The sequence below is a fragment of the Gossypium raimondii genome, chromosome 6 (genome assembly GCF_025698545.1).
Source record: "Gossypium raimondii isolate GPD5lz chromosome 6, ASM2569854v1, whole genome shotgun sequence".
In the NCBI taxonomy this organism is placed as follows: Eukaryota; Viridiplantae; Streptophyta; class Magnoliopsida; order Malvales; family Malvaceae; genus Gossypium; species Gossypium raimondii.
The window spans coordinates 28,944,757-28,955,579 of NC_068570.1; the positions used below are offsets into that span (position 1 = coordinate 28,944,757).

The 10,823-nt window shown below is 33.9% G+C and overlaps 1 non-coding gene across 1 annotated transcript; it reads left to right on the forward strand.

The window, feature by feature from the left end:
* Positions 1 to 717: 717 nt before the first annotated feature.
* Positions 718 to 824, forward strand: LOC128042008 (small nucleolar RNA R71). Its single transcript, XR_008197216.1, has one exon. It is a non-coding gene; the product is annotated as a small nucleolar RNA R71 (small nucleolar RNA).
* Positions 825 to 10,823: the final 9,999 nt, after the last annotated feature.

The window sequence follows — 10,823 nt, forward strand, 5'->3', positions numbered from 1 at the left end:
TGTATCACTAGGTAGAGCAGCTTGTGGTCGGTTCCTGAGTTTAGTAGCAAGCTGGCCTACATGATTCTCCGAATTCCTTAGAGTGGCATCATTTTTCATCATATATGCCTTTAATAGATTCTCTAAGCTATTGGATGGTTCTGCTTGGGTTGGTTTCTGAACTTGTTAGGGGAAACTAGGCGGTTGAGTTGGTCTAGGTTGGGCGTAAGTGTTACTGGTTCCAACCCCTTGGTTACTTTAGGAAAAATTTAGGTGATTTTTCCACGATGAATTATAAAAGTTGGATTGCAGTCCTTGCCTCCCTCAGTTTTGGTTTTGGTTACCCATGTAATATACGGATTCGGGGTTCGATGGACATTCTTCAAACAAATGTCCTTCCCCACATTACACACATGCTATATTCTCAAATTGGTTAGGTAGTTGACCTGCAAAACTGTTAGACCCATTAGTGGTAAGGTTCTTAAACAATGATGATATTGAAGATACCTGAGATGTGAGTGAAGTGAGAGTGTCCACTTCATGTAATCCAGGGACTCGTCTTCCTGACGCTGCTCTATTGGTTGGCCATTGATAATTATTGCTGGCAATCCTCTCAATAATTTCGTAAGCCTCATTATAAGACTTAGAAAGGAGAGCGCCATTAGCAGAGGTGTCCACTACCATCCTCGTGTGAGCGTTGAAACCATTATAGAATGTCTCAAGTTGAATGCAATGTGGGATTCCTGATGAGGACACTTTTGTAATAACTTTTTGTAGCTTTCCCATGCTTCATACAAGGACTCATCATCCATTTGTTGGAAGGCAGTGATCTCATTCCTCAACTTGGCATTCTTGCTCGGCGGGAAATACTTCATGAGGAATCTCTTGGCTAACTCTTGCCATGTAAAAATAGAGTTCGGTGGCAATGAGTTCAACCAGGCACGAGCTCTGTCCCTTAGCGAATATGGGAACAGTTTTAGTCGTAATGCTTCTTCGGGTACTTCGGCTAACTTGAGAATCACTCACTTCCAAAAATAGTCTTAAGTGAAGATGAGGATCTTCAGTAGGCATTGCACTGAATTGGCCCACAGTCTGAAGCATCTAGAACATGACTGGCTTCAGCTCGAATTATTGTGCCTCAATTTCGGGTCTCCTAATACCCGGATTAAGATCATTAAATACTGGTACGGCATACTGTCATAAAGCTCTATCCCTATCATTTCCTTGATTCATATTCTCAAAGTTTATCTCTTCGGTCCTTCTTTGATTCACTTGTCTTCTTCGTTGTCAAAAGGTTCGTTCTATTTCAGGGTCTATTGGGAGTAAGTCAATAATTTGGTCAATACTCATAAACACCTAAAATAATCACAGAAAGATTAAGTAAGTAAATATTTAAATAGGAAAATAAATAAACCAAAATGTAAAAACAGATTCACAAATAATGGCTTTTTTTTTTTAAAACAGTCCCCGGCAACGGCGCCAAAAACTTGAAACGATGAAAATGTGCAAGTGTACATAATCACAACAAGTAATAAAGTGACAAGTAAATGTCGAGTTATCGTACCCATAGGGATTGTAAAAAGAAATATTTATGAAATTAATGTTAAAACACTTTGGTGATGGAAAATATTTTGGTTTAAAGACGATTAAAAACTAAGGGTTAAAAACTAAGTAAAAAAATTAAACATAAAAAGGTTCTAATACACGATTTCAAAAAAGTTTATTTAAGATGATATAATTGTGTTGGATTAATTACATTCCTTTAACTTAGAATTATTAAACTTAAGTTTATACTGCTACGAACAAATTCACGGCAACTCGGTAATTTGCTAACTACTGCTCATACATACTTATTAAATTAATCAATCTCTTAAACATTTTTCAATGTCAATCCAAGCGATTAATCAATCTTCACAAGCATATAAAAGATCAAGTGAGGTAACAGAGTATTTCTACCTTGAAACAATTTAATCACAATAATCTTGCAAGTTATGCAAGGCATATGTATCGCCAAATACAATGCTAAATTAACTTTAGCTACCTTGATCGTTCCCCCTTTCGTTGCTTTTCAATGTAGTCTTAGTTTTGGTTTTATTCTCTTTTTAAAATTATGCCCTTAAATTTTAATCCTTAGACTGTTGACCCCTTCTAGGAATGACACGTGCGCTGGGCTGGGGGAAAATAACATACTGGGTCTTTGTTTTCTTGCAATTCGAGCTTCCAAATTTTTTGGGGTTTCAGTTTAGTTTTTATTTTTAGATTCGGTCCCTTTACTTTCTGTTATTTAAATTCTAACATGTTTAAATTTTTATTTATTATTTTTTTCCCCTTAAATTACAGATTTTACAGTTTTACCCTCAAATTTCCCAATTATTTCATTTTAGTCTTTTATTTACTTCTTTGTTTTTTTAATTTGCACTTTAAATTTTGTTTAACTTTTAATTTAGTCCTCTATTTATTTTATTCAGCATGCTTATTTCTTTTAATTCCTAAACTTTTAATCTTTGTTATTTATATTTACTTCCATCAAATTGTATAATTTATTATTTAGTCCTTAATCATTATCATTAATTATTATTAGCACTAATTAGCATTTTTTAAACATTATTATTAGTTATGATATATTGCATTATTTATGTTCTTATGACATCATATAAAACATTTAAACATACTCTTGTATCTTATATAATGTTTTATGTTTGAATAAGTCCATAGTATGTCATATTAGAATATTCATTTTCATACATTGTCCAAGGAAAAATTCTTTATTTTGAGGATTCGAGAAATTATGCCCCTAACTTACGGGGTAGGATATTCTCCTTGAATTGAAATAATCGAGCACCCCTTCTCCTATAAAAAATAATTAAAAAATATAAGTTTTGAGCAATAATTAAATGGCAAGCGTTTTTATTTTTGAGATTTTGTGCCCTAACTTACATGACATGATTTTTCGTCTTGATCGACCCAAAATGAGAAAACCTCCTCATTAAAAATTCAATTTAGATATGGACCTTTTCAATACCATCAAATAACATCGCGCGAAAGGGATCGCATTTTAAATTCTCTTCGAATTCTTAATTTTTGACATCAAGACATTAAGTAATCAACTAGGTACCAATTTTGGAAATTATGAGGGTGCTAATCCTTCCTCATACGTAACCAGCTCCCGAACCTATTTCCTGGATTTTGTTGACCAAAAATCATCATTTTAGTGGATTTTTGGAGAGAGAAGAAAAGAGAGGGGAGGATTTTTGGAGAGAGAAGAGGATTTTTGGAGAGAGAAGAATTGGAGAGCAGTTTTTCTCTTTGCATCAGATTTTCGTGGAAATCTCAGAAAATAGAGGAAAGTGTAACAACTTACAGAGCAGAAAAGTCATAGGCATAAGGAAGGGGAAAAGGAATCTGCCATGGATTTTGCATCAAATCTTATTATTAAAATGAAAGCTAGAGTAGCAAGAGCTTCCTACAGTTCTGCCTTATTTTCTAATTTGAACTTTGTGATTTGAAAACTTGAATGATGATGTTGAATGGTTTTGTTTTGGATTTGAATGTCCAACCCATGAGCTAAATCTCATTGGGTTGGAATTATTTGGGTGAATGTTTATTATCTTTAATGTCGTAATATGATTTTGAGTAGCTTATTGTTTCATCCGATTTGTGAATATTTTAAATGCATGCATGCAAGCTCTAGACATAGATGATTGTATGATATGTTAGTGGATCTGATTTAATTCTGAAAAGATTAATTCGATTGGATTATTATCTGTTGTACATGAAAGTATTCAAAAGAATATTTGCAACACTCTAGACATAGAAGTTATGATCTGTACGGGGAAAGGAAGGGCAGTCTTGGTATCATTCTTGAGTTCTATAGATATGCAAAGAAACTCAAAATGATAGCTCAAAGTCTAGCTTTCAAAAGAAGCAAATTGTAGCAGTGAATCCTTAAGCAGTAGAATGGTCAAGATTTTGCCATGGCATTATGTTGATATAAGAATAAAGCCTGAGTAATCCCAACCTTTATCATTTAACAGTACAAATCCTCACTACATATTCTTTGAGAATTGCCACATCATTTCAATTACTTTAGCATTTTTTTCATTCATAATTGATTTTATTAATCCATTCATTAATTCTCCTTATCAATTCGTCATTTGTTTCTTTTGCACAATTTAATTAGTAAATTTCATAAGTAATATCATAACCAATTATTTAAAATCAATTCCAACCCCTATGGAGACGATACTCACTCATCACTTTACTACTTGATTCGACGTGTACACTTGCACATTTGCATTATAAATTCACACGCGAATTATCTAAAGAGCCTTTATGGTGAATTATATGAATAGACTTTCTAGCGTATTATCAGGAAAGGTAAAGTGAATTTTGTATCGCATAAGTGGCGAGTTGTTAGCCCGCCTCTATGGTGAGAACTGGGTATGCCTTTGAGGCATTTTCTAAAGATGGCCTCGACTAATGAATTTTCCATAGTAATTCACTAGGCCAAAAAGAGACCTTGGCATATAAGTAATTATGGGTGGTGTAAGTGTCTACCAAATTTGGAAGTTTTTCCCTTTTGTATCTGAAGTTATATGAACTTTCATTTAATGATCTAAAATTTTACCTTCATCAAACCTAATTCATTGATTAGATTGACGTGAAGATACGGCATGACTAGTATTCCGACAATCGTCAGAGCCAGTATATGAATTCGTCGAAAGTAGTGTTCGTATGTATATCATTATGAGAAACGTATTCAGTTTCTATCTTCAAGCAACTGCGAAATAGGATCCGTTATAAGGTGGAAAGTTTGTAATCCACCAATTGAGTGGAATGTGTACAAGGTGGTCGAGTTAAAGGTTGGCGTATAGTTACCTGCTAGGAATGAGAAAAGTATCCTCTAAAATTTGAAAGGAATTCCAAAATTTTAAAGTCGAGGAATTCAACATCATCGTTTAAAGTTAAAACTGTTCGAGACTCATTAAATTCCATTGAACTTATGGGTGTTTATTTGTAATGCAAATTCTTAAGTTGAATCAGTTCGCCAGAAGGGACCAAGCCAATAGTGCACCAATGTGGTTGATCATAGTGCGGTGTTATGCATATAGAGGGATATTTTGGAAATATGTTTTCAAATGGTGAATAATATTACACGCCACGAATATGTCTGTTTTATCAAAGATTTAAGTTGTAATGTTTTATACTACTTTTAAGAGTCTGTTATAAATGATAAACGCTTTGTTCAAATCTTTTGACTTAGAAAATATTTTTAAATAAATAAGAAGTACATCTAGTATGGTTTTTTGCCAGCTAAACAATTTTGTTAAGTATGTAAGTGTTGCGACATCCTACATTCGGATTTGGTAAATCGAGTTGGGTATAGGGTGTCACAATCCCATCCTTACATGGCCTTAGCCTTTCACATGGTCAGGGGACACAACTGTGTCACCCCTGTTTAAAATTTTTTTCCAACATTTTGTATTTGTTTCAAATTGATCCCTGGTTGATCCCGGGTTAATTTAAAGTTTTCATAAGCTTGATTTAAACCTAAATTTGGTTGCATTTCATGTTATACTTGATCATATGTGATAAATTGATATTCAATTGAGATTTTAAACTATGAATGGTATGCAATTATTCTGTATTTATTTGTAGTATCCTATTACTCGAGTTCGACGATCAGGCCGTGTAAGGGGTGTTACAATTGTATTAATTAGAATTAAAATGTATCTAGGGTAGTATGGGCACCTAGCAACATTTAGCCTATATAAGTCGTCTTAGAGTCATCTGAGAAGGGGTTAGATGGGTTAGACCTTGTTAGACCTAGTTAGACTTAGACAATTTTATTTACTTTGTTTTCACTTAGTTTTAGTTTTATGTTTGCTTAGTCGGAACTTTTCTATTATTCATCAATGAGCATTCTCTTTTAATTTAATATTTTATTTTGTTATTTATTTTTCATTAGCCCGACCAACTAATTTTTATATGAATATTGAGATAAAATCTTGTGCATATTTCATATCTTGCATGTTATGGTTATGAATCTGATTTATTAATTAAGTAATAATCTACTTAAAATTGGTTGTTTATTCAATAGTGCTTAGTATATGAGGAAATGACACCTATAGTAGAATATCTAGACATGTGAAATCGAGAGGGTATCCTATCGAGTATAACTTATGCCAAATGGTGAGACCGAATGGGTATCTGTATGCCTAGGAAGAGACCGAAAGGGTGACTTAGGTGGTAATCCATAGTGAAGATGAGACCTAAAAGGTATTCTTAACTAAGGGTGGTAAATAACTCAGTTGAGGGTGATTAGTGACTTAATTAACAATTAGGGATTTAATCTATCATAGGCCAGGAAATTGCATCGTTAACACTAAGAATAGGAAATTCCATTAGGATATCTTAGGTTAATTACATTCAATTATGTTATTTTATGTTAATTAATATTTTAATTTTACACCAACACTACTAATTCGTTATTCAATTAGATTAGTAATTATATTCTATAATTAATTTAATAATAAATTTCTCCAACTCGCAATCACTTGGGTACGATCCTCAGAATACTTCTCGGCGTGTTTCGTTGTAACACTTTACAATACTACAATTTGACCCGTATTGTAACACCCTATACCCTACCCGATTGTTGGGTTCAAGTAGCAAATGTCACTATTAAATCGTATTACTTAACAACATTTTTTTACTTGACTTATTTACAACTTAAACAATGCCAGATTTAATCCTTATTTGTCGTATAACTTTATTCTAATCTATTAGATAACAACATATTTCAAAAATTAAACTTCAAATAAATTTTCTATAATACAAGTACTAAGGTTCTTAGATTAAAGTTCTTACAATCAATTTTGCTTTACCGGGCATGTATATATATTTACTTAGCAAACTTGTCTCCTGACCTCATTTAACCTTTGATTACTTCCTAGGGTTGTCAAGTCTAGGGCTTAAGAACACATAATTTATATCAACTAATTCTATGATGAACTCTTATTCTTTTGTTAATTAATCAACTTAATTAACTAATCGACTTAATTAATTAATCAATTCAATAAATGAATCATGCGAGGTGTGAATAAAACACGAGAAATTATTCTAATATTCATACGACAATTAATTGATCAGGTTAACTAAGTATAAATAAATAATAAAATATAAGAGTAGAGAGAGTGTTCATTGATAATATATTAAGGCGCGATTCCGGAGTAATCTCCGCTCGCAATTATCTTCACATTAGAATAGAAAACTTCTGACTAAGCGAACATAAAAATAAAATACAAAGAAAACTGAATAGTAAAAATTGTCTGTCTGAATCTATATATCAATCCCAATGACCCTAAGGTGACTTATATAGGCTACCGGCTACTTGGTGACCATTTAACCTCGATACACTTTGGGGGTTCTAATTAATGCAATATTTTAATAAATTCTTGGGGTCCAAATAAGGAAATATCCCAAAAGTGTTGTCCAAGGAATTAACCATATTTTGGCTTGTCTTTGTCGCGCCATCATGACGCGGGAAGACTCCTCATCACAACGATGTGTTTATCTCTACTTGTACTAATAAGTTAGGCTTCCATATCGTGCCAATAAATAGGAAGCTTATTCGTATGAATAGATCCATCTATCAGAGAGTGCTTGTGTTGATTTTGTTAGTTTATATACTATCGACTTTCATTATTTTTTTTCCACTCGTTTCATAAGCATTATTTTTTAGTGTTGAATTTGATTGTAAGCAATGTTTTGGGTGAGTGATTTATAACAAGTTGCGTCTGTCTATTAGGGTTGCAATTGCTTCTTGTGTAAAGGTATTGTTGAATAAAATCATTCATTGAGCAAGGCTTCGTAGAGTAAGATTGGTAAATCTGAACTGTGTTAATAAACCTCTTTCGTTTGCTTCTCTCATTCTCTTCTTTGCATACTACCTATGTTTTGTTCAAACATTGGTTTGAACATGTTGTCAAAACATATTGTTTGAACATCAAATTGGATAAAGAGCAAACTAAAGTTGTTACAATTTTAATCTTTTCATTCCATGATTGTGTTTTTTATTGTGAACCTAGAACTAAAACTAAAGTTTAAACTTAGATTTGGAGAAGTGGTCACTCATCCTCTTGTTCTAAAGCTAAAGTTTCCTCTATTGGTGAGGTTAAACTTGACAAGGATGTTGAGCATTCGATGCCCTTTTGGAAGTAAAGATTGTTGGATTCTGATTCAAGTTGTACTTTGTTAAGAGACTAAATTGAAATTTAGCAACATGTAGGGTAAACTTTGGGTGGTTTAGAGAGAACATATGCAGAGAAGCCATGAGGCTAGATTATTCAGTTCTAGACCTTGAATATTCTATAAATAAAAAATAAAAAGAACTTGAATGAGTATGTTTTAGTGGAAATATTAAGAAAATGAAGCTAGCAAAACGGTTTTGTATTTTATCTTTAAATGTAATTTTTTTTTTTAGTTTAGTTTTTAGTAAAAGCACATTTGGAATTTTTGTTGAGAGATGTTTAAACTTTTAGTCAAAAAAATTGCCACATATTTTCACCCCATTAGCTCGCATTCCACCTCACCAAAATTAGAGTAAAGTATGGTAATAATTAAAAGAAAAATACTTTAGTTACCAACTTAGACATTAGAATAAAGTCTAACGTAGAGAAAGAAGTGTTTTTTTGCCATTAAAAAAAATTAAGGGTTTTTTACACAAATACTATAAAAAAATACTGAAATAGGGTGTCAGAAAAAGAATTTACCAAAATAGGTTACTTTTTCATTGGAGCCTATTAGATAGGAGCCAATGAATAAAAAAATAATAAATTTTTTTTGAATAAAATATAATTTTTTATTTTCCCAGGTCAGTATATAACCCGTATAATACATAGTATTGGCACCTATCTCAGAGGCGCCAATGGTGGTGCCAATTTGGGAGGCGTCATTATTGGTGCCATACTGAGAGGCGCCAATGCTCTGATTTTTCCCTATAAATACCCCCAACACAGACATAAATTTTACTACAGAAATGAAAGAAATAAGAATGAAGGAAGCAGAAGAAAAGAAGGAAGGAAAAGAAGAAAAAAAAAAGGTATTTTGGTTTATTTCTTTTTAAATAGAATGTAGAGTCTTGTTAGTCAACTGTGGGATATATATTTGAATGTCGCAAACAAGTAACAATGAGATTTGATAGAAATATCTCGTTTGATGATATGAAGGAAAAAATTAGTGAAAAAATTTATAGACGTTGTAGGAGAAGGATATCAAAAGTTTTCTACAAGTTTCCAGTTTCAATAGATCCAATAAAATTTACTGAAATGGAACTTGTAGACGATGAAGACGTGGAGACAATGGTCGCTCTTTATTGTGGGACTCAGAGTAACAAAAATGCACCGATTCAGTTATTTGCTGAGTTAGCCGGTGTGGAGGCAACTGAAGATCCCACTCCATTAGGTGAAGAAGATGGAGTTGAAGCACCGTGTATGGTGGTTCCGGTATCTTATGTTGATAGTCAATCAACTATACATGGGATAAATATTGATCTTAATGCTGCAGCCGAGACTGATGTGGCTGGTGATGATGTATACTATAGTAGTGATCCTGTTGATTACGAAGTGGATAGTGAGAGTGATCCCGAAGCAGACGAGGTCCCGGATGATATTGACGACGAAGGCGTGAATGAGGATGGAAATGTTAATGTGTCTTCAGTCGGAAACCAGATTCGTCGAATTGTGATACACAATAATCCTGGGGCACACATGTCTCAGATAGACCCCGATGCGGCATGGGTAGCTGAGTTTTTGGAGTACCCTGAAATACCACAAGCTAACCGAATGGGCGTATATTCTGATGCAGAGGAGTTATGCGTGGGCCAGAGATTTGAAAGTAAGGAAGAATGCATGTTTGCCATTAAGCGGTATAGCATGAATATATCAGTAGATTACAAAGTCATCGATTCTAAACCAACATTATATATTGGAGAGTGTTGGAGGTCGGCAGAAGGCTGCAATTGGCGGATACGAGCTACATTATGCAGAAGTCGCAGATGTGGGAGATACGAAAATTTGTTGGGCCCCACATATGCACTTCAACACGTATGACAGAATATCATCGAAAACTTGACTCCGAAACTATCTGTACATGCATCATGCCAATGGTGAAAGACATGCCGACCATTAAAGTTTGATGATCGATTGTTTGAAATACAAGCACGATTCCAGTATCGAGTATCATACCGGAAGGCATGGATAGCTAAACAGATGGCAATGGAGAAATTGTACAGAGATTTCGATGCATCGTACAATGAATTACAGGGATGGATAGCTGCCATGAGGGAACACGTGCCGGGGATTGTAATTGAGTTGCAGACACGATCTTATTACGGGCCAAATGACCAACTACAATCGAGAAAAATAATTTTCCATCAGATGTTCTGGACTTCTGATTAATGTGTGCGCGCATTTCCCCACTGCAAACCATTTGTGCAAGTAGATGGAACCTGGCTATATGGAAAATACATACAGATCTTACTTCTTGCGGTTGCTCAAAACGGCAACAGGAATGTACTCCCGATAGCATTTGCCATCGTCGATAAGGAGAACATGGAATCGTGGGAGTTCTTTCTTACCAACCTGCGGAGGTATGTTATTAGCAATGATAATATTTGCATCATTTCCGATAGAGGGAAAGGATTAATTGTAGCCATTAGGCGTTCTAGTGTACCATGGAGATCTGTTTACTACATCCGGTACATCGCTGCTAACTTCCAGCAAGATTATAAGAATGCAGACTGGAAGAGACAAGTTGTGAGAATGGGTAAAGAATTATCTTAT